The sequence below is a fragment of the Triticum urartu genome, unplaced genomic scaffold (assembly GCF_056163025.1).
Source record: "Triticum urartu cultivar PI428250 unplaced genomic scaffold, HENAU_Tu73 scaffold2, whole genome shotgun sequence".
Lineage (NCBI taxonomy): Eukaryota > Viridiplantae > Streptophyta > Magnoliopsida > Poales > Poaceae > Triticum > Triticum urartu.
Genome location: NW_028260368.1, coordinates 7858905 through 7884017, shown reverse-complemented (window position 1 = coordinate 7884017; position 25113 = coordinate 7858905). Strand labels below are relative to the sequence as shown.

The window sequence follows — 25113 nt, the reverse complement described above, 5'->3', positions numbered from 1 at the left end:
ACTTCTAACATGAATCTGTTCCCATGCAATAGTCAAGAATTCTTGACGGTATCTAGCCGGAACAACCTGTTCTTCCTGAATACCTTGATTCAAGGACAAAGAATTTCCTGCTGCTATCATATAATATTCATCTCTATTTGGTGATAGATAAACCACCTGTCTCTCTTTTTTTTCTTTTGCTTTCTCAGCAGATATTTCATAAAACGGACTCTCTATGGATCCCCACAAGTGATCAATTCTCGCATGAATTGTTAAGGATCCAGTAAGTCCAACATTGATTCCTTCAGACGTGTCAATTGGACAAATACGCCCATAGTGACTCGGATGAATATCTCGGCTCCGAAAACTTGCGGTTCTCCCCGTCAACCCTCCAGGACCTAAACAACTCACTTTTCGCCCATGAACAGTTTGTGTCAATGGATTCGTTTGATCAAAAACTTGAGATAACGGGTATGTGCCAAAAAAGGTCTCATAAGTAGTTATTAATAAAATTGAAGTTGAAGTTGGAGTTACCAAAGTTTGGGGAGTCGGTTTCGATTGACGTATGAATACTCTACGAATAGTTTTTTGAACTGCATGTTGTAAACGACCAAGAGCCAATCCGAATTGATCTTGTAACAGATCCGCAACCGAACGAATACGTTTATTTTTCAAGTGATTCATATCGTCATCGTCAAGTATACCCGTTCCAAATTTCATTCCAATCAAATGATCCGTAGCGGCCAATACATCTCGTGGTAACAAGAATGTATTGTTCTGAGGAATATCAAGATTAAGTCTCCGATTCATATTTCGTCGACCAATCCTTCCTAATTCACATTTTTGTTGAAAAAATTTCTTTTGTAATTCCTCGCATAAGGACTCCGAAAATACCAGGTCCCCACCTACACAAGCAAATTGTTGATAAAACTCCAAAATAGCTTTTTCTTTTGACTCAATCCTCTTCTTCTCTTTAGCATTCGGGAAAGACAAGAAAATTTCAGGGTAGGAAACATTATCCAGAATTTCTCTTAGATTCGAACCCATAGCTGATGATAGAACTAGAATAGATATCTTTTGTTTTCTACTCACGCGAGCCCATATCCTTTCTTTTTTATCAATTGCTAATTCCGATCTCCCCCCCCAATCTGATATTATAGTGCCAGTGTAGATAGAAATTCCCTTATGATCTAATTCCGAGCGGTAGTAAATACCAGGACTTAGCAATATTTGATTGATCACAATTCGGTATATTCCATTTATAATAAAGGTTCCTAAGGAATTCATTATAGGAATGTTTCCGATAGAAATGGTTTGCTTTTGCACATCGAAACCAAAAATTAATCTCGCAGATACATATAATTCGGAAGAATAGGTGAGTGATTCATACACAGCATCTCTTTCTTTTATCGAGGGTTCTAGCAGTTGATATCCTTTCGCAAATAATTGAAATGCAATTTCGTGATCTGGATCTTTAATTGTTGGAAACTTGTCAAGTTCTTCTGCCAAGGCTTGATTAATGAACCTACAAAATCCCTCGAATTGGATCTGACTAAATCCGGGTATTGTGGACATTCCCTCGTTTCCATTCCGGAGCATCTTAATCTTAAGTTTCCTGTTTATCAAAGAAAAATTCCATTATCAGCTCACTCTTCATCAATCCCTATGGATCGATCTAGCAATCATGGAATCTATATTCTGTTTACTGAATCACATGAAATTCTAGGGAACTCCACATACGTATTTCATATATGTATTTCATACATATGAATAGAGACCATTTGGACGAAAGTTCGAGTTTGCCAGGGGTACAAATGAAATGAAAATGAATTGATAAAACATTCCTACAAAAAAAATTCTGCCACTTATACTTTATGTTATGATATTCTAATCAGATTGGATGGCAAAGATTTCTCATTTTATCTCCTTTCTATGAATGTAATAAAGCCGTAATATAATATACTAGAAAGTTTGACTTTACTTCGATTTAGAATAGCGTGCTTACTTTAATTTCTCAAAATAATTTGAGGGTTCTTTTTTATTTCGGATCGGAGTAGTATAATTGCTAGAAAATTCAGTATTTCATTGTGGAATTCTAAAATAAAGTAAGTCCCTTTTTTAAGTACATGCCAATCTAGTTATCCACCTCTCCCCATATCCATGCTTTTCTTTTATCGTAATTTCACTTGGGTACGCCAAGATAGTCAGGTTATACTCTATATCAGAGCAAATTTCCTTTTTTTATTCAAGATATTTAATTTAATACTTTGAAAAATTAAAGCATGATTCCCCATAGAGATATGTACATAAAGGGGATCTTTGGATAATAATGCTGTTCGGACCTAAAGTTTACCTATACACGGATTAAGCATAAAGCCATAATATTTTATTATGCCATTGAAGGGGGGGGAGATAATACCGATTTAAGAGTAGTTCACTACTGCAATAAAAAAAAGAGAATTCTAGTTAACGGTTCCAATTTATTCTGAATTTTGCAGCCTGTGAATAGAAATCCACTTTTTCTTCTTTTTCATCTCAATAGAAAGAAATGGGAAGTTTTATTGTGTTAACAATGTATGTTTTAAGATAGAATCTATCGAGGAGAATAATAGAAACTGGATCAAAAAAAGCAGGAATAGATTTTTTGAAAAAGATTGGAAAAAAGTAAGTAGAATTATATTCAAAATAAAAGGGGCTTTTCGTAAGAAAACGTGGATGAATACTTGCTGTTTTCTAGATTTTTGATCGGATTTTTTGGCGGCATGGCCAAGCGGTAAGGCAGGGGACTGCAAATCCTTTATCCCCAGTTCAAATCTGGGTGCCGCCTGATCAATAAAATACTTAGGTTTTTTTTATAGTGCTGATCGAATTCGATAAATTTTTACTTCGCATAAGTTCGGGCAAGAGAGTAACTGGGCCTGCCGATACTGGGTTTAGAGAAACCATACCATAGTTCTATCCTCAAACTAGGGTTAGGGTTTGTTTTGACGGTAGTGGCCAAAATGGTTATCAATAGGGGTGAGGTAGTGTTTCCTTATTCTTTTATTATATGAATTTGAATTGGTTCTTAATTGAGATTCGATTTGATAATTTTAAAATACGAGGATAAGATGTCAGAAATCTTGGTATCCAAAGAAAGGTCCCTAAGGGGCATTCTTTTTTTTTTTCAATCTAAGATTCAAGAAGGGACTCCACGAAAGAATATCAAGACTTACTAATTATTATACATTTTTTTATCGTACATCTTATGTTACCTACATACACTAAAGTAAGGACTACTTAATTCTAACGAGAATCAGATTAAATAGGTCGATCAAAAATCAATTTAGGAGTTGTATTATGGATAAAATCTCTTCATTCTTTCATAGAATGATACAAAGCAAGGCTGCAGGGTTTAGGTCAAAAATAAACATTAGGTAAGGTAGGTATCCAATAAATATTTATCTATCGATAATTTTATGGTATATTCGGGCGTCCTTTGCTTAAAAAAAAAAAAAAGAGTAACAAAAGGAATAAAAAATCTTCCTATTCCCGCTTCTTCTATTCAGGACATCATTCCCGTACTCTTTCTTTTTTAAGGAAAAAAGGGCTATAGTATCTCGTATTTTTAATGCTCTCTAATTCTACCAGAATTCCTATAAGAATTTGTTAGGAGTAAATTCCTTGAACTGATTGATCCATGGCCTTAGGGCGGAATCCCTTTTTGACTCTGTACCCTTGATTCCACTATGATTATTGATCAATAGTAGAATAATCCCTTCATAGAAATAGGAGACATAATTTAGATGGATATAGTAAGTCTCGCTTGGGCTGCTTTAATGGTAGTCTTTACATTTTCTCTTTCACTAGTAGTATGGGGAAGGAGTGGACTCTAGGGATACTACTAATTGATTAAGTAATCAAATTGTTGTATCAATTCTTTTCTTTAATGGATCATTTTGCATTAATCATTTTGTCAAACGTTATTCTTTAATCTTTTTCTTTAGTTTTGTTTCACTCCTGTAAGAAACTCTTGTATTGTAAGTTGTAATGTAAGAAAGAGCCATTATACCAATTCAGAATTTCTACTAGAAATGACGAATGGTTAAAAAAAGTTCTATACATAAGAAAATTAGACTTTCTTCCACGGAACTATTCACGGCATATCACACATTTTCCATTTCCTTTTACTTTTTACTATAGTCTATTCTTCATATTATTTTTCTTTCCTTCCATGGATTCTTTGGTCAAGAATTGTCTTAGATTTTTTTATTTTGACCTGATTGAAATTAAGTGGATGCAATGAAAAAAGAAATTGAATTAGACTACTTAACTATTTCAATCTACTAATCTATTCTATGTAGATTCAAAGATAATATAATAGAAAGAATCTAAAGTGTCGTAGAAAAAACTATATGTAGTTCTTTCTACCACACTTTAAGATTCCAACCAGATCCTTTCATTTAAGACTTGGATTTTTTTTATTTAATCCCTTTTTAATTTCTTCAATGATTAATTGGAATTCCAATTAATTATTTTGGCTGACTGTTTTTACATAAATAATAAGTAAAAAAGAAGTAGGAACTAGAATGAACAGTGCAGTAGCAATAAATGCGAGAATATTGACTTCCATAACCTCTTTATTTTTTATTTTCACAATAACTCGGGATGTAATCCCATGGAGAGGAAAAAGGGGTATCTTGTCAAATTCAAGGGTAGGGCTTGCATTCTGATAATACTGAATCAATTCAATATTATGAATATCGGATCTATCAAATCAATTCATGGATGAGAGTTATATTTCACGGATGAGAGTTATATAGTATAACATAGGAAGATCCTCTATCCACACTAAGACCAAAATGGGTTTTTTGATTGGATTAGGAATTCCCTCTTTTTTAATCCTTTTCTACTTTTTCTTTTCTATATCTCTAACCCACGAGCTTTCTTAATCTTATACTTTCTTAATCTTATACAATTTCCCTTCCTTTTTCTTATAGTTATACATACAATTATGTATGTATTATATGACCAACTTTCACTTTCTATGGGTCACATAGACATCCAAATAAGCAGTAGAAGTGAGATGGGGAAAAGAGGTCTGAAATAAAAAGGGAATACGATTTATGTATGGATTCCGGTAAAATACCGGTACTCTATTCCATAAGAGTGGAATAGGAAATTAAGATGAGGATGGTATCATCATAAAGAAAGATAGAGTAATATAATATCCTAAATTCTACTAATCCACATATCGTATGTGTGTCTTTCTTTATCGATTGGGAGTAGTGAAAAAAAAATTCCTATATGCCCTCCCTCCCTCTTTAATGAGAGATGCAAAATAAAAAAGTGAAGTAAGGGTGCCCTGTGGGTATTTGATCTTGCTCCCTGCCCCTTTTTTTCATGGAAAAAGGAAATATCAATTTCTCCATTCATTGAACCCTAGTTCGGGACTGACGGGGCTCGAACCCGCAGCTTCCGCCTTGACAGGGCGGTGCTCTGACCAATTGAACTACAATCCCCGCGGGGTGTATGGCATACCCATTCTTAAATAGAACCATAAGAAGATTCGATTCGTCTTTCGTACTCTAAGAAATAGACGAATCATATACTACATACCCACATATTATATTATACGTGGGTATAGTGAGAGTGACATAACTAGTATGTCGTGATTTTTTATCACTAAAAATGGATAATAATCCAGCCTTCAATAAGAAAAACTCTTTTGTTTGTAAGAAAGGAATGAGAGAGATATGGATTAGAAAAAAAAATTTCCCTTTTTTCTTTATCTTTTATTTCTATAGATCAGACATTTTATTTTATGGAAGAAAAACAAAAGGATTTAGTTCATACTCACGAAGCCCTAGATTTTTGGTTTGGGCCGAGCTGGATTTGAACCAGCGTAGACATTGTCAACGAATTTACAGTCCGTCCCCATTAACCACTCGGGCATCGACCCAGGAAGAATTTATTCTAGGGTTTTTGCTAATCTATGATTAACCTCCTTTCATAATACTCCCTACCCCCAGGGGAAGTCGAATCCCCGCTGCCTCCTTGAAAGAGAGATGTCCTGAACCACTAGACGATAGGGGCATCACTAGACGATAGGGCCATATACAACCGCTCGTGATTATACTATAATCATAGTATGAGCAGTTTTTTGGAATTGTCAATATACTCGAAAAGTATAAATAGATCCAAAGCAAAGAGTTTTTCCAACTTTTCTGTTATGTTTTCATCTAGGATTTTTTTTAGTTGATCGTTATAGATTAATTCTCCGTGCTTCATTTAGTGTTCATACCAAAAATGCATCCATCCCGCACTAAGTCATAAAATTCTCTAAAAATATAGAGAAAGTTTCAAAAACAAAGAAAAAAAGTGAATCAATTTAGTAGAAAAGTACTCTATCAGATTCGAACCAACGACTTACGTCTTAGCACGAGATTACTCTACCACTAATTTAAAAAGCCCTTTATCGGATTTGAACCGATGACTTATGCCTTACCATGGCATTACTCTACCACTGAGTTAAAAGGGCTTTTTATTTAATTCAAAAATTAGCCACTTGGATTTCCCATTATGGGTCTACTGCATAATGTACATATTATATATATAATATATAGAGATAGAGAGAGAGACATTATGTAGAGATTGTATATGTATATATCGATATCTTGAGAGCTCAAAATAAAATTAATAAAAAAAAACATACCCTACATAACATATCCAACTCTTCTTGGTTCAGGGTTTTCCGTTTCCGAAGACTAGTAAAATAGGCGGATTCTGGAACCCCAAGGATTCAACGGTATATGGATATGGAAAATATAAGATTTCCGATCCTAGCGGGAAAAGGCGGGGAACAGATACCCAATAGGATATAGGATCCTTGGGAGGAACTTTTGGTAATGGCCTTGATCCTCTATGCTATTTTTTATGTGTTCTTAGTTCTATTGAACTTTTTGCATTCTTTTAAACAAGAATCTAATAAACTAGAATTGAGTCAGTGGAAAAAAGGAGAGAGAGGAAAGTGTTAAATGGAGAGAGTCGACTAATCAGAGACTTTTAGGATCTTCTTTACATCAGGTAAATCTGTCGGCCCTGTCCGTTTTTTTCTTTAAGTTACGACTCTTTGCTGCTTACTTCTATCAAGCCATAGGGAAAGTCTATGATGAATTTGGAAAACTCATCTCACTCTTACTCTATGGCTCGGACTTAATGGGGGAAGAAAACATCTTCCATAATTTCTTTTTTGTTCAATTCTGGACAAAAAAGAAAAGGAAAAAAGGAATTTATAGGGACAGTGTTACCCCCTATATCCCCTAGTTTATATTGTAGGAATAATAAAACAATTTAGCAGTCTGACACACTTACGTCCTTGCAAAGTAAATAATTATTATTGTAGTCGTAACCGTAGAATAGGATCCTAATCAAAATAAATACATTTGGTTCAGGCGCTATTAGCATGGTAAGAAAAGATTTTTTTTACAGACCAGAGGGGCTATCTAAATCCTAAAGTAAAGGCGAGCGATCGAAGTAGAAGTACCAACGGCTCAGTGTCATGAACCTTCTCCATCTGATTCAATAAGGGGGAATTAGCCTTCTTGTCAAATGGCTATCCTTGACAAAGGGTACCATTTATACCATAATCTACAATGTAGCGGGTATAGTTTAGTGGTAAAAGTGTGATTCGTTCTATTAATAACTGAATTTGAAATGATATACTTAAGGCATCCTTAAGTTTTTTATTTTTATATTCCGATGAAAACTTTAGTTCTTATAAAGGATTAAATCCTTTTCCTCTCAATAGCATATTGAGGAAGAATATACATTCTGGCGATTTGTATCCAAAGACTAATTTAAATTGCATCCAAAATAAAAATAGGATTATGAGTACAGAGTCGCGAAGCATAATTTTGCATTGGATTAAGTATTCCAATTTTGAAAATATGAGTAAAGGATCTATGGATGAAGATACAAAAAAGTTGATTTCCAATCGTAACTAAATCTTCTTAAAATAAGGAATAAGGAAGCCAAATAGCTAAAAAACGATAGTTTTGGTTTACTAGAACCATCCGCATATTGTTTCAGCTCGGTGGAAACCCAATTCTTTTCCTCAGGATCTCTTGAATGAAATTAGGGAACGAAGTAAGTAGATTAGATGAATTTAGATAGAATTTCTATCTCCTACTCTATAAGGATCATCTAGAAAGCGGAGAGCTTTGGTTCCATTCAAATAGAAAAGCTGACATAGATGTTAAGTGGTGAGAATATCCATAAAGGAGCCGAATGAAATCAAAATTTCATGTTCGGTTTTGAATTAGAGACGTTAAAAATAATCAACCAACGTCGACTATAACCCCTAGCCTTCCAAGCTAACGATGCGGGTTCGATTCCCGCTACCCGCTCCATTCTGTATAAAAGGAGTATTCTATTTGTCTAGACATGTTAGAGGCTTGTATTCAAGCCTTTTTTGTCCACCAGTTTCTGGTACTCCAGAGCGGAGTAGAGCAGTTTGGTAGCTCACGAGGCTCATAACCTTGAGGTCACGGGTTCGATTCCCGTCTCCGCACTTAGCAGTCTGTATAAAAGGACTATTCTATTTCTCTAGATATGTATGGTAGAGGGGCGTATCCAACCCTTTTTTATTCATTAGTTCCCGGCCCTAGAGGGCAAAATTGAGCAGTTTGCGAAGTCACTTGCCTTCAAAAAAAGAAGGCGCAAGGCCTCTCCCTACCCTGCAGAAAATAAAAATGAAACGAAAGGGACAGTCTACCTCTCCCTTCCCTTTAAAAAAAGTTTGCCCGTTGTTTGTCTCAGTTAATACCCAATTTTTGGAGCTCTGTTGGCGAGTTCTATTTCTGCCTCTGGAGCGCCCTCTTTTTTTGAGTGGGATGCAAAGGAAGGGTAAGATAGTAAGGGATACGGCACTAGACTAACACCTAATTAATACTTAATTTAATATAAGTAGTTAAACAGTTAACTAGACTAAACTTTTTATCATAGTACTTTGATAAATTAAGCGGGCGAGCGGCGGGAATCGAACCCGTATCTTCTCCTTGGCAAGGAGATATTTTACCATTGAACTACGCTCGCTACGGTATATATTTTATAGCGTATATCCGCCTGGGTCGACCTTCTATGTCTGGGTCGACCGTTTCATTTCATTTTCTATTATATTAGAGTTTTCCTTTTTTTATTATCTGTCAATGAATATTCTAATGGGAATGGAATTTCATAATACTGAAAGAGAAGAGCTAGCAATTCGGAACGCAAATTGCGTTTTAATACGTCTCACTATTCTAATTTTTTAGAAGAAATGGCCTTTATTATTTCTTTTTTATGGGGTTAATAAATATTAACCAAATTTCATTTAAGAAATGAGAGAATTCAGAATAGCTACGAGAAAGACTAGTCCAATCCATAATGATGTACCGGAAAATACAACATTTTTATTATTTGACCAACCATCAGGAGAAGCAAATACAAGGGGTACACTAATTACTAAGACTGAGGAAGTCGCAATTAATGCAAAAACAGCTAATTGGAAAGCAATAGTCATATTTCTAATCCTCCAAGCTACCATCAAATAAAGTTGACTACATATTTGATCCCTCACTTAAACCAAAATTGTAAAAAAATACAAGAAGTAGGAGGGGTTTAATCATGAATCCATTGATTCTTCTCTTTAATTCAAATTTATTACTTAAACCGCTTTTTTATTTGGATATGGGGGTGAGAAGAGATTATTTACTCTTTATTTCACAAGCGGGTATAGCGGATCCTGTATCCGTGTATACAGTATACAGAGATATATCGAAAAGGAACTTGTATCTGATATCTTTCTAGAGGCTAATAAATCTTTTTATTTTTTATATGGCTATGTTCTATTTGTAGGAGTAAAATAAGGATTAGGCTGTGGAGAGATGGCTGAGTGGTTGATAGCTCCGGTCTTGAAAACCGGTATAGTTCTAGGAACTATCGAGGGTTCGAATCCCTCTCTCTCCTTTTGCTTATTGAATACGTTTGTTTCTTTCATTTTTATTTATTTTTTTTTTCTGTCCCTTATCTTTCTTTCATAAAAAGGAATGAATGGCTCGGCTAGATGGAATAACCGAGCCAGAACAGAAAAAAAGTAGAACAGGTATAAATAAGAAAATCTTAGTTAAGAGGGTTCATGTAAAGAACAGGTTCCAAATCACGATCGATTCCCTTTTCAAAACCTGCTGCAGCAGCTCGGGCTCTTCCTGCATGCCATAAATGGCCCACAAAAAAGAAGAATCCTAGAACAAAATGAGAAGTTGATAACCAACTTCTAGGAGAGACATAATTAACTGCATTGATCTCGGTAGCTACGCCACCCACGGAATTTAAAGAGCCTAAAGGAGCGTGGGTCATATATTCTGCTGAGCGTCGTTCTTGCCAAGGTTGTATGTCTTTTTTCAACCTACTCAAGTCCAAACCGTTGGGGCCCCTTAGAGGTTCTAACCATGGAGCACGAAGGTCCCAAAAACGCATAGTTTCCCCTCCAAAGATAACCTCCCCAGTTGGGGAACGCATTAGATATTTACCTAAACCTGTGGGTCCTTGAGCGGATCCCACATTAGCTCCAAGACGCTGGTCTCTAACTAGAAAAGTAAATGCTTGAGCTTGAGAAGCTTCTGGCCCGGTGGGTCCATAAAACTCACTCGGATAAGCTGTATTATTGAACCATACAAAACAACAAGCGATAAAACCAAAGACAGATAAAGCAGCTAAACTATAAGACAAGTAAGCTTCTCCAGACCATACAAATGCACGGCGAGCCCATGCGAAGGGTTTGGTTAAAATATGCCAAATTCCGCCAAATACACAAATAAAACCCAACCATACATGCCCACCAATTATATCTTCTAAATCATCTACACTAACAATCCACCCTTCTCCACCAAAAGGAGATTTTAGTAAATAACCAAATATAACACTGGGACTAAGGGTCAAATTGGTAATTTTTCTTACATCTCCCCCCCCAGGGGCCCAGGTATCATATACACCGCCAAAATAAAGAGCCTTGAGTACTAGAAGAAAAGCACCTAGACCTAACAAAATTAAGTGAATACCCAAAATTGTAGTCATTTTATTTCTATCTTTCCAGACATAACCAAAGAATGGAAAAGATTCCTCAAGAGTCTCGGGTCCCAGAAGCGCGTGATAAATGCCACCGAAGCCTAAGACTGCGGAGGAAATTAGGTGAAGTACGCCAGATACAAAGTACGGAAAAGTATCTAGAACTTCCCCCCCTGGCCCTACTCCCCAACCTAGAGTAGCTAAGTGTGGAAGTAAAATCAACCCTTGTTCATACATGGGCTTTTCTGGTACGAAATGGGCCACTTCAAATAGGTTCATTGCTCCGGCCCAGAATACGATTAATCCGGCATGAGCTACATGAGCTCCAAGCAGTTTACCGGACAAATTGATAAGTCTGGCATTCCCAGCCCACCAAGCAAAGCCGGTGGTTTCTTGGTCACGACCAGCTAAAACGAAAGTTCCATTAAAGAGCGTTTCCACGTGGTAGAACCTCCTCAGGGAATATAAGATTTTCATGAGGCTGATCCTGAGCTGCCATCCACGCACGAATACCCTCGTTTAAAAGAATATTTTTGGTGTAGAAAGTCTCAAATTCAGGATCTTCCGCTGCACGGATTTCCTGGGAAACAAAGTCATAGGCACGTAAGTTCAGAGCCAAGCCAACTACGCCAATAGCACTCATCCATAAACCGGTGACGGGTACAAATAGCATAAAGAAATGTAACCAACGTTTATTGGAAAAAGCAACACCAAAGATTTGGGACCAAAAGCGGTTAGCAGTGACCATTGAATAAGTTTCTTCAGCTTGAGTTGGGTTAAAAGCACGGAAGGTATTTGCACCATCACCGTCCTCAAATAGAGTGTTTTCTACGGTCGCTCCATGAATAGCGCATAGCAGAGCCGCACCTAATACTCCGGCAACTCCCATCATATGAAATGGGTTCAACGTCCAATTATGAAATCCTTGGAAGAAAAGGATGAATCGAAATATCGCTGCTACGCCAAAACTCGGCGCAAAGAACCAACCAGATTGCCCCAGTGGATAAATAAGGAATACAGAAACAAAAACAGCAATTGGACCAGAGAATGAGATTGCATTATAAGGCCGCAATTGAACAGACCGAGCAAGTTCAAATTGGCGTAACATGAAACCTATTAGTGCAAAAGCCCCGTGGAGAGCTACAAAAGTCCATAGACCGCCTAATTGACACCAACGAGTAAAATCTCCTTGTGCTTCGGGCCCCCATAGTAGCAACAAAGAGTGTGCTAAACTATTGGCAGGGGTAGAAACTGCTGCGGTTAAGAAATTACAACCTTCCAAATAGGAACTAGCCAATCCATGGGTATACCAAGAAGTTACAAAAGTTGTCCCTGTAAACCAACCCCCTAAAGCGAAATAAGCACAAGGAAAGAGCAATAGGCCAGACCATCCTACAAAAACGAAACGGTCCCTTCGTAACCAGTCATCCATAGTATCAAATAGATCATTTTCTTCTTTAGGAATTCTACCAAGGGCTATAGTCATAGTGATCCTCCTATTCAATTACTTCAACCATTTCCGAGCACCTCATATCACTTTCCAAGGCATATGATAGTTTTATTATCTGTGGACGATTTCTTTTCAATGCCCTTTTTCAATGGTCTCGAAGAGAGAAATTTCCCATTTTTATCTATGGAGTCACAGTCACAACCGAGGTCGTGGTAAATCCATGAATTTGATTCGATTTGTTTTTCTTATACTATTTATTTGTTTTTTCTTATACTATAGAAATAGAAATAAATTGTTTTTCTTATACTATAGAAAGAAATAAACCTTGAATTCAGCATTATTCCAAGACTCCTATTCAAAGGTCTATCTTTTAAGGGAAAAATGCAAATAAAAGTAACCCTTCTTTTCCCATTCCCTCTCTATTGCATGGTGGAAGAACTAAAATAATAGAGGATTCTGAAAAAAAAAAATGGACCTTCGAAATCCCAATTTTATGTGTAAGCGCAAAGGAGTTGCGATTTCTTCTTATTCCTATAGAACATCTAGTAACAAGAATATGATATCGTAAATAGCGAAAAATTCTTGTCTTGCGCGGTCTAAGTCTAAGGAAATAAAAAAAATTCGCTTATACAATTTCATCTACATCGAATTTAATATATCAGAATAGCGGATAGAGGCATCATTAAAGGAGTCAGGTCTACTTACTTTATGCTTCTTTTCCATTTTATGGTGGATTTGATAAGAACCCTTTTGCTTTCTTGATAAATAATCGACAAAAAAAGCGTTTTTTTTTATATAACCTGCTTGTTTTATTATAATTATAACAAGTCCTATATGGAAATGCCCGCTAAAGAGAAAATCTATTTGATTGTCTCTCGGCCAATATCGATTTTAGAAAGAAAAAACAAGAATTTTCTTCTTTTTTTATTACATTAAGAAAAAAAGAATATAATTAAAATGGAATTGGCAATATAATTTTTATAGACTTTTGAAAGAAAAAAAGGGGTTTTTTGCAACCGTTATTTCTTATTTCTTGCCTATATCATATCACGGAAACCTTTCGCTTTGGAACGTGGAGAGATGGCTTGAGTGGACTAAAGCGGCGGATTGCTAATCCGTTGTACAATTTTTTTGTACCGAGGGTTCGAATCCCTCTCTTTCCGCTCCCTTGGATCATTTGGGACTTTCGAATTGGAAAGAATTCTGACCCCCGGATTTTCTCATAGATAAATGTACGAAACAAATCCAATAAGAAAAAAAAAAACTGAATTTTTACTCCTCGCGTCCAGGATTCCGTCCTGGGTCATTAGATAAGAATCCAAAGATAAGAGTGAAACAAAGAATATCACTACTGTATAAACAAAAAGTTTGAGAGTAAGCATTACATAATCTCCAAGATTTTTTTTTAAGGAATAGATTACCAGTTTTTCCTTACCACACGGATCCACTAGGATGGTTTTTTTTTATGGTTTTTTTTTATACCTAAAAATGCAAAAAAGAATTCTTGAAAAAAATTGCAAGAATTCTTTTATAATAAGCACTCTTATCAATAGCAAAAATAGGGTTAGGTGGTTAGGTATTGTGTAGGTACCTTTAGGTACCTGCTCAACCTAGGTGCAGGGGAGTAGAAAGGCTGATCCAAATTTATTGCTGTAGCTACCCATTCAATGTAGAAGAATTTAAATTTTAGAATCGAAGGTTCATAATATAAAAATATAAAACTTCTCGGCTTTTACCCATTTTAAAATTTTTTTGGAATGAACACATCATTCAATTTGGCATACAGAGTACTAAAGATTTCATCGAAAACTTACAGCAGCTTGCCAAACAAAGGCTAATAGAAAAAAGAATAGAGGTATAACAGGCATAATATCCACGATTGGATTGAAAATAGCATAAGCTTCGGGTAATTTGGCAAAGAAAAAACTAGTAGGATAAAGAACAGAATTAAAACAGATACAGGTTAAACTAAGTATATTAGGCATAACAAGCATTTCATTCTTGTAGAGTAAATAATTGGATTTTTCTTGAGTTATTTTTTTAAGGGAAAGAAGGAAAAGGCAGATTCAAAATCTTTTTTCTTCGGACTTTCCCAAACACAAAATACCTCCTTGTATTCGCACTCTCAAATGAGAGTGGAATAAATTCGACTTTCATATAATATCTTAATAGAATTCCATGTAATGATCAATGCATTTTTTTGATTCTATATTATCCGCATGTGTAGAATACTAGCAAGAGAATATCCCTCCTTTTTTATGTAATTGAAATGGTATTGACGAATAACAAATAAACATACTAGTGTTTATTAGTGTCGCATAAAACCCGAAATGGGGCGTGGCCAAGTGGTAAGGCAGCGGGTTTTGGTCCCGTTACTCGGAGGTTCGAATCCTTCCGTCCCAGATTGTTTCTGATGAAACAAACGTGTGAAATCATATAGTATTCCGTACGAGACAAAAGTTTATTAAAGAGAATAATGATATCTTATTCTTTCTCAGAAAACATAATAAAGTCTTAAGTCCAGTCAAATTGACTATCTTTATTTTCATGAAAAAATGGGATCTATCAAGCACATTCAGGATATGCCTCTACTATAAAATCACTTAGTCATATTTTTTTCTTCCTTTTGGTATTCGAGTTGAAGAAGTACGAGAATTCTATAACTACCAAAAACTTTCAATCTTTTCATTGGAATAGTTTATTTAGTTATTATAGTTAATTGTTTTTGGTACTGAAAAAATATATTACTACTAGAATTCTAATTCTAGTAATTAAATTAATTAAACTTTTTTGGAGGTTGATAGTTTATTTATTGAGGAAGAGTCAATCCTTCTTTTCTCACTTCAAGATTGATCATCTCGAGCCATCCGTTGAGGGTGGAAATTTAAGAATAAATAAGTTTTAAGCAAACTTGTTTAGTCGTCTTTTTCAAACTATGTTTCATTCATATGATAGAATTTTAATATGGGTTTAAATAAATTGGATCTTGGCGGAGGCTTCCCGGATAAATACTTACTTTCTTTTATCCATATTGCTCCATAGATAGCAAGTTTTAATTAGTATAAAAAAACTAAACCAATGACTATTCATGATTCCATCCATATTGGATCAATTCTCTATACCACTTTGCAATGAAAAGAGGAATGTTTGTTATGGTAAAACTTCGTTTAAAACGATGTGGTAGAAAGCAACGTGCGACTTGAAGGACATGATCGATTGTGGATTTTGCTATCCATCATTTTCCATAGTAATGAAAATGCTCTTGGCTCGACATAGCCTGTTCTATTCGTTCCGAACCAAATTTGCGCTGGGTTTAAGTAACATAGTACACGATGGAGCTCGAGAGGACAGAATTTTTTTTATCAAGGGAAAGAATCTAGGGTTAGTGAAAACTAATAAATTAGGCCAACTTTGTCAGTCTATCCTTAATATAGAAATAAATCGAAAGGTTAAAATAAGAAGAAAGTCCAATAAAAGTATATCAGAATCAATCCCTCTTATTAGATTTCTATAGAAGAGATAAATGCTTTATCGAAGGAAATAAGAAAAAAGGGTATGTTGCTACTCTTTTGAAAGAAAAAAATAGGAATTCCCGAAGTAATGTCTAAACCCAAGGATTTCACAAATCAAAGATAAAGGATTCCAGAACAAGTAAACACAATTTTCAATTGTCTCAACAACAGAGTTGGATTAGAATAAGGAATAAAAGTCAATTCGTTCGAAATGAGACAAAGAAAAGAGTTTAAAGACGACTCAAAAATTTTGGAAGGATTTTGCCTTCGAAGTTTGTCAGGCAAAATTAGCCCACTTGAGTCATGAGTATAAATGAAATTTGTTTTTTCTGTAAGGAAATTAATGCACGTCATAGTCTAATTTCTATTATTATCGACAGAAATTCGAATCATTTTCTCGAGCCGTATGAGGAGAAAACCTCATATACGTTTCTAGGGGGGGGCGTTGTTTATCTACATCTATCCCAATAAGCTGTCTATCGAATCGTTGCAATTGATGTTCGATCTCGAAGAGAAGGAAGAGATCTTCAAAAAGTAGGTTTTTATGATCCGATAAAGAATCAAACTTGTTTAAATGTTCCAGCTATTCTCTATTTCCTTGAAAAGGGTGCTCAACCAACAAGAACTGTTTATGATATTTTAAGGAAGGCAGAATTCTTTAAAGAAAAAGAAAGAACTTTGAGTTAATTGAAGAACTAAATGAATCAAAAAATAGGATAGGAGAAGATTATTAGTATTCCTAGTTGTCTAATTATTTAGACACAATTTACCTCTTTTTTAATCCTATTTGGATTTATATTATATCGTGCCAATCCAACATAAGCCCCTATTTTATTTACTTTTTCTATCTAATTTGTTTTCTTACCATTGTATTTCCATTGACAAAGGTCTATTGAACAAATAGAATTTGTAGATAGATGGGTCTCTTTATCCTCACTCCATATTCAATTTTTCCGCCTACACTTCGCTCAAATGATAAGGGTGTTCCTCTTGCATGTATTCTCATACAATATAATATATATTTTTTATAATATATATTTTTTGTTAATAAAAATCGCTAAAAATAAGGAGAATTTGGCCATCGTGATTAGGGTCGCTCTTTTTTTAACTTTACTTTAGTGGAATTTCACCGGACCTGTTCGTTTTGGCATTTGAGTGTTTTTCATGGTCGATAAAAAAAATCTTTTGATGTCTTGCTAGTTCAATGTTTTGACAGAAGCGCGCGGTGTAATTCCATTGATTTTTGGATTTCGATCGTATCTAAGATCCTTTTTTTATCTGGGTTGCTAACTCAATGGTAGAGTACTCGGCTTTTAAGTGCGACTATGATCTTTTACACATTTGGATGAAACAACAAATTCGTCCAGACTCTTGGTAGAGTCTAGAAGACCACGACTGATCCTCAAAGGTAATGAATGGAAAAAATAGCATGTCGTAATAAAATCAATCTTTTTTGAATGGAATCCAAAATTACGATTTTCTGGGTCTAATGAATAAATGGATAGAGCCTGGCTCCAATTCTGGTAAAATAAAAAGCAACGAGCTGAACTTCCTAATTGGAATGATTCCCCGCTCTAATTAGACGTTAAAAATAGATTAGTGCCGGATGCGGGGAAAGGTTGGGTTTTCCTATGAGTGGACCCTTTATTTTTTCTTTTTTTTTTTAGAAATCCTAATTATTCTTGATTATGGATTGAATAAGGGATGTTATGGATTGAATGTGTAAAAGAAGCAGTATATTGATAAAGAGGCTGTATTCCAAAGTCAAAAGAGCGATTGGCCTGCAAAAATAAAAAACTTGTTCTGTTCTTTTTTTTTAATTAGAACAAACATAAACTAATTGGGTAGAAAAGGAGCAGAAAAAGATCTGTGGATTAGACTCCCTTTCTTTCCAGGGTTTGTATTAAAAATGCAACACCCTGTTCTGACCATATTGCACTATGTATCATCATTCGATAAACCGAGAAATGCTTCTTCTCTCTGATTCAAGTAGAAATACAAATGGAAAAATTCGAAGGGTATTCAGAAAAACATAAATCTCGTCAACAATACTTTGTCTACCCACTTCTCTTTCAGGAATATATTTATGCATTTGCCCACCATTATGGATTAAATGGTTCTGAACCTGTGGAAATAGTTGTTAGTTGTAATAACAAGAAATTTAGTTCACTACTTGTGAAACGTTTAATTATTCGAATGTATCAGCAGAATTTTTTGGATAACTCGGTTAATCATCCTAACCAAGATCGATTATTGGATTACAAAAATTATTTTTATTCTGAGTTTTATTCTCAGATTCTATCTGAAGGGTTTGCGATCGTTGTGGAAATCCCATTCTCGCTACGGGAATTTTTTTGTCTGAAAGAAAAAGAAATACCAAAGTTTCAGAATTTACGCTCTATTCATTCAATATTTCCCTTTTTAGAAGACAAATTTTTGCATTTGGATTATCTATCACATATAGAAATACCCTATCCTATCCATTTGGAAATCCTGGTTCAACTCCTTCAATACCGTATCCAAGATGTTCCATCTTTGCATTTATTGCGATTCTTTCTCAACTATTATTCGAATTGGAATAGTTTTATTACTTCAATGAAATCCATTTTTTTTTTTCAAAAAGAAAATAAAAGACTATTTCAATTCCTATATAACTCTTATGTATCAGAATATGAATTTTTTTTGTTGTTTCTTCGTAAACAATCTTCTTGCTTACCATTAGCATCTTCTGGAACTTTTCTGGAACGAATCCACTTTTCTAGGAAGATGGAACATTTTGGGATAATGTACCCTGGTTTTTCTCGGAAAACCCTATGGTTCTTTATGGATCCTCTTATGCATTATGTTCGATATCAAGGAAAGGCAATTCTTGCATCAAAAGGCACTTTTTTTTTGAAGAAGAAATGGAAATGCTACCTTATCAATTTCTGGCAATATTATTTCTGTTTTTGGACTCAGCCGCGAAGAATCCATATAAACCAATTAGCAAACTCTTGCTTCGATTTTATGGGGTACCTTTCAAGTGTACAAAAAAGTTCTTTGTTAGTAAGGAATCAAATGCTGGAGAATTCATTTCTAATAGATACTCGAATGAAAAAATTCGATACCATAGTCCCCGCTACTCTCCTCATAGGATACTTATCAAAAGCTCAATTTTGTACTGGATCGGGGCATCCTATTAGTAAACCCATTTGGACAGATTTATCAGATTGGGATATTCTTGATCGATTTGGTCGGATATGTAGAAATCTTTTTCATTATCATAGTGGATCTTCGAAAAAACGGACTTTGTATCGACTAAAGTATATACTTCGACTTTCATGTGCTAGAACTTTAGCTCGTAAACATAAAAGCACGGTACGAACTTTTATGCAACGATTGGGTTCGGCATTTTTAGAAGAATTTTTTATGGAAGAAGAGCAAGTTTTTTCTTTGATGTTCACCAAAACAACTCTTTTTTCTTTCTGTGGATCACACACTGAGCGTATTTGGTATTTGGATATTATACGTATCAATGACCTGGTCAACCCTCTTAATTAATCATTAGACGAAATTAAGAAACAGGAAAGGGTTGATAAATGATCAAGAAAAAACTTTTCTATTTTTCATTCTGAAATGTTCTTTTTATTATAATAAAGAGTAGGTGAATCAACTTACTAATTAAAAAAATTAGTAGAACTTCCTCTTTGGAATAGAAATTGGCTATTTCTACATAGGGAAAGTCGTGTGCAATGAAAAATGCAAGCACGATTTGGGGAGGGATTTTTCTCTATTGTAACAAGGAAGAATTATCTACTCCATCCGACTAGTTCCGGGTTCGAGTCCCGGGCAACCCATATAGAAAAGACCCATCAAAGTTTTTCACTTTGACTCACTTCATTTACAAATACAAAATTATTGGTTTGGTTAATTTAGTTATATGGATAGCTAATCTTTGGGCTGACTTGGTTGACATTGGTATATAGTCTATGTTATACTGTTAAATAACAAGCCTTCTATTATCTATATTCTAGTTAATACGTGTGCTTGGGAGTCCTTGCAATTTGAATAAACCAAGATCTTACCATGACTGCAATTTTAGAGAGACGCGAAAGTACAAGCCTGTGGGGTCGCTTCTGCAACTGGATAACTAGCACTGAAAATCGTCTTTACATCGGATGGTTCGGTGTTTTGATGATCCCTACCTTATTGACCGCAACTTCTGTATTTATTATCGCCTTCATCGCTGCCCCTCCAGTAGATATTGATGGTATTCGTGAGCCTGTTTCTGGTTCTTTACTTTATGGAAACAATATTATCTCTGGTGCTATTATCCCTACTTCTGCGGCGATCGGATTGCACTTTTACCCAATTTGGGAAGCTGCATCTGTTGATGAGTGGTTATACAATGGTGGTCCTTATGAGCTAATTGTTCTACACTTCTTACTTGGTGTAGCTTGTTATATGGGTCGTGAGTGGGAACTTAGTTTCCGTCTGGGTATGCGTCCTTGGATTGCTGTTGCATATTCAGCTCCTGTTGCAGCTGCTACTGCTGTTTTCTTGATTTACCCTATTGGTCAAGGAAGCTTTTCTGATGGTATGCCTTTAGGAATCTCTGGTACTTTCAACTTTATGATTGTATTCCAGGCAGAGCACAACATCCTTATGCATCCATTCCACATGTTAGGTGTAGCTGGTGTATTCGGCGGTTCCCTATTCAGTGCTATGCATGGTTCCTTGGTAACCTCTAGTTTGATCAGGGAAACTACTGAAAATGAATCCGCTAATGAGGGTTACAAATTTGGTCAAGAGGAAGAAACTTATAATATTGTGGCTGCTCATGGTTATTTTGGCCGATTAATCTTCCAATATGCTAGTTTCAACAACTCTCGTTCTTTACACTTCTTCTTGGCTGCTTGGCCTGTAGTAGGAATCTGGTTCACTGCTTTAGGTATTAGTACTATGGCTTTCAACCTAAATGGTTTCAATTTCAACCAATCTGTAGTTGATAGTCAAGGTCGCGTTATTAATACTTGGGCTGATATCATCAACCGTGCTAACCTTGGTATGGAAGTAATGCACGAACGTAATGCTCACAACTTCCCTCTAGACTTAGCTGCTGTTGAAGTTCCATCTATTAATGGATAAGGTTTTTCTGCTAACATATAAGAATTTTTGAAGACAGAAATACCCAATATCTTGTTCTAGCAAGATATTGGGTATTTCTGTCTTTATTTTGAATCTTTTTTTCTTCTTAATCTTTCTATTCAGAATTCAGTTAACGACGAGATTTAGTATCCTTTCTTGCATTTTCATAACTCGTGAAATGCCGAGTAGGCACGAATTCCCCCAATTTGCGACCTACCATAGGATTTGTTATGTAAATAGGTATATGTTCCTTTCCATTATGAATCGCGATTGTATGGCCAACCATTGTGGGTAGAATGCTAGATGCCCGGGACCACGTTACTATTGTTTCTTTCTCCTCCTTCATATTGACCTTTTCTATCTTTGCCAATAAATGATGAGCTACAAAAGGATTCGTTTTTTTTCGTGTCACAGCTGATTACTCCTTTTTTCCTTTTTAAAGAGTGGCATTCTATGTCCAATATCTCGATCGAAGTACGGAGGTCAGAATAAATAGAATAATGATCAATGGAAAAAAGAAAAAAATCCTTTAGCTGGATAAGGGGCGGATGTAGCCAAGTGGATCAAGGCAGTGGATTGTGAATCCACCATGCGCGGGTTCAATTCCCGTCGTTCGCCCATCGCATTATTGCAAATTCCAAAAATGCAATTTTCCATATTCCTAGTTACGTATTTACTTACGGCGACGAAGAATAAAACTATCGCTATATTTTTTCCTTTTCCTAGTTCTTCTTCCAAGCGCAGGATAACCCCAAGGGGTTGTGGGTTTTTTTCTACCAATGGGAGCTTTCCCTTCACCGCCCCCATGGGGGTGGTCCACAGGGTTCATAACTACCCCTCTTACTACGGGGCGTTTACCTAGCCAACACTTAGATCCGGCTCTACCCAAACTTTTTTGGTTCACCCCAACATTACCCACTTGTCCGACTGTTGCTAAGCAGTTTTGGGATACTAAACGGACCTCCCCAGATGGTAATCTTAAAGTGGCCGATTTACCCTCTTTTGCAATGAGTTTCGCTACAGCACCTGCTGCTCTAGCTAATTGCCCACCCCTTCCACGTGTGATTTCTATGTTATGCATGGCCGTGCCTAAGGGCATATCGGTTGAAGTAGATTCTTCTTTTCTCTCAAAAAACCCCTTCCCAAACTGTACAAGCTTCTTCCAAAGCATACGGCTTTCTAGATGTATATGACGATCTCTAGACAGATGGATCTTATATGAATCATATGATGAAGTACCACATGAGTGGATATATAGGAAAGGAATCCAAATCTGCCGAATCGCTCATGTTATGATCTTCTACATCCTAGGTCTCTGCGTTCCGTCATCTGGCTTATGTTCTTCATGTAGCATTCAGATCGAATGACTCTATGAAATTACGTCGATACTTCCACATATTATGGGTAACGTAGGAGACATCCCTATTTTCCCCCGGGGGTCTTAATTACCACTGCTTAGCTTTCAATTTGCCTCTGACCATCAAATTAAATGTGAATAACCCGTCCTCCTCTCTTTGAAACAAGGGGCGCTTCCGGTTCTGTGCGTGCTTCAAACAATTTTGTCTTCTCCATATTACCATATCTCTAGAGCCAATAATTTTCTATGAGGAACTACTGAACTCAATCACTTGCTGCCGTTACTCAACAGTTTTCTGTTGAGGTCTATCCCGTAGAGGTAGTCAAATTGGATCAGTGATCGATTTCTAGGTTTCGTCGTAAACCTAATTGGTTACTTCCAATTACGTAAATCAATAGTTCAAACCGCACTCAAAGGTAGGGCATTTCCCATTGATATAGGAACTTTTGTACCAGAAACAATAGTATCTCCAATTATAGCCCCTCTGGGATGTAAAATATATCTCTTCTCACCATCCCCATAGTGTATGAGACAAATGTATGCATTTCGATTAGGGTCGTATTCTATGGTTACGATTCTACCAGATATGTCTTTTTGATTCCGTCGAAAATCTATTTTACGGTATAGGCGCTTATGACCTCCCCCTCTATGCCTTGCGGTAATGATTCCTCTGGAATTACGACCTTTACCACAACGGTGCCGTCCATGGATCAAATTATTTCGTGGATTGGATTTCACTTGCCTGTCTACGGTTCCCTTGCGTGTGCTCGGGATAGGTGTTTTGTATAAATGTTTCGCCGTATTATTAAGTATTCTCCTTTAGTTTTTTTCTCTATCTAGAAGTGGAATAGAATAACCCGGTTGAAGGGTAATGATCATACGTCTGTAATGCATTGTATGGCCCAGAATAGGTCCTATTCTTCTACCTTTTCCAGGTAGTCGATGGCTATTCACAGCTACCACCTTAACACCAAAGAAGAGTTCGACCCAATGCTTTATTTCTGTCTTAGTGAATCCCGATTCGACATTAAAAGTATATTGATTCTTTCCCAATAAACGAAGACTTTTTTCTGTAAATACTGCGTATTTGATTCCATCCATAAATCGACTTTCCCTCCTATGCTCTGAGTTCCAGTATCGATAAGAATTCGAGTTCTTATTGTTCTTATGTTATGGTATGAATATACCATACCAATTCGTTATGTATGGATGATGGATGAGATTCCATGGATAGAGAGCCAGTTCCAATAGACTTATGGAATGTTCCCGTTCGTGTGCATCCAGCAGGAATTGAACCCGCAAATTTACCAATTATGAGTTGGGCGCTTTAACCATTCAGCCATGGATGCTTAACAGGGATCATCGTACATCGTAAATAACCAATTTTCATATAGAAAGACATATCATAGAAAAATGAAATCGAAAATATTCCGAGATGGCAAATATTCGGAGATGACTATGAAAACACCTCTCTGGATCCTCGAATTGAAAGAGAGATTGAGAGGGATCAAGAATCCTAATTCTCGCTATTTGGAATGGATCCAATTCTATTGAGTCTGACTCATAGTGATCATTTCTCTTTAGCAAAGAATGACCTTGGTTATCAAAGGATTGAACAACCGGGATCCATTTACTTATGATACCTAGTTGGCATTGATAACAAGGATCTAATGAATTATGAGTTTAATAGATCCTCTTTAGCAGAAAGACGTATATTCCTTGCTCATTATCAGACAATCACTTATTCCCAAACCTCGTGTGGGACTAATCGTTTTCATTTACCATCTCATGGAAAACCCTTTTCGTTCCGCTTAGCCCTATCGGGTATTTTAGTGATAGGTTCTGTAGGAACTGGACGATCCTATTTGGTCAAATACCTAACGAAAAATTACGATTTTCCTTTCATTAAGGTACGAGGGCTTCTTATTCCACAAGAACGAAAGCACCTTTTCATTCTTTCATATACTAGGGGTTTTTACTTGGAAAAGACAATGTTCCATACTAAAGGATTCGGGTCCATAACCACGAGTTCCAGTGCACTAGATCTTGTAGCACTTAGCAACGAAGCCCTATCCATTAGTATTCCACATAAGAAATCCATTCTAGAAAAAAATACAATTAGATTAGCTCTTCATAGACAAACTTGGGGTTTGCGAGCCAAGGTAAGATCGGCTCGGGATCATGGGACCCTTTTCTATCAGATAGGAGGGGCTCTTGTACAAAATAGACTTACTAAGTAATAACCCCATAGAATCTATCTATATAAAGATAAAGAGGCAATCGTGTCAGGAAGCGGGTTTTTCTTTGGCCAAAAGGTACTTCGAACTTGGAACGAGCATGAAGAGATTAACGAGACTTCTTTCTCTTTTGAGTTTTTCTGGCGGACCTGCCGCGCAAGATCTTTGGTCTTCCCCTGGAACCGATGAAAAAAAGTGGATCGCTTCTTATGTACTCGCTCAGAATGATTCTTCTCTATCTATAGTTCATGGCCTATTAGAAGTAGAAGGTGCTCTGGTGCAATCCTTACCGACAGAAAAAGATTGCAGTCAGGTTGATAATAGTCGAGTGACATTACTTCGTCGGTCCGAACTAAGGAATCTGTT

At 36.1% G+C, this 25113-nt stretch overlaps 4 non-coding genes across 4 annotated transcripts; 3 read left to right on the top strand and 1 right to left on the bottom strand.

The window, feature by feature from the left end:
- Positions 1–2735: 2735 nt before the first annotated feature.
- TRNAC-GCA (transfer RNA cysteine (anticodon GCA)) lies at positions 2736–2806 on the top strand. The gene has a single exon. It is a non-coding gene; the product is annotated as a tRNA-Cys (tRNA).
- Positions 2807–6427: 3621 nt separating this feature from the next.
- On the bottom strand, positions 6428–6499 carry TRNAT-GGU (transfer RNA threonine (anticodon GGU)). The gene has a single exon. It is a non-coding gene; the product is annotated as a tRNA-Thr (tRNA).
- A 1958-nt stretch (positions 6500–8457) lies between these two features.
- On the top strand, positions 8458–8531 carry TRNAM-CAU (transfer RNA methionine (anticodon CAU)). Its single transcript has one exon. It is a non-coding gene; the product is annotated as a tRNA-Met (tRNA).
- A 1347-nt stretch (positions 8532–9878) lies between these two features.
- Positions 9879–9966, top strand: TRNAS-UGA (transfer RNA serine (anticodon UGA)). Its single transcript has one exon. It is a non-coding gene; the product is annotated as a tRNA-Ser (tRNA).
- Positions 9967–25113: the final 15147 nt, after the last annotated feature.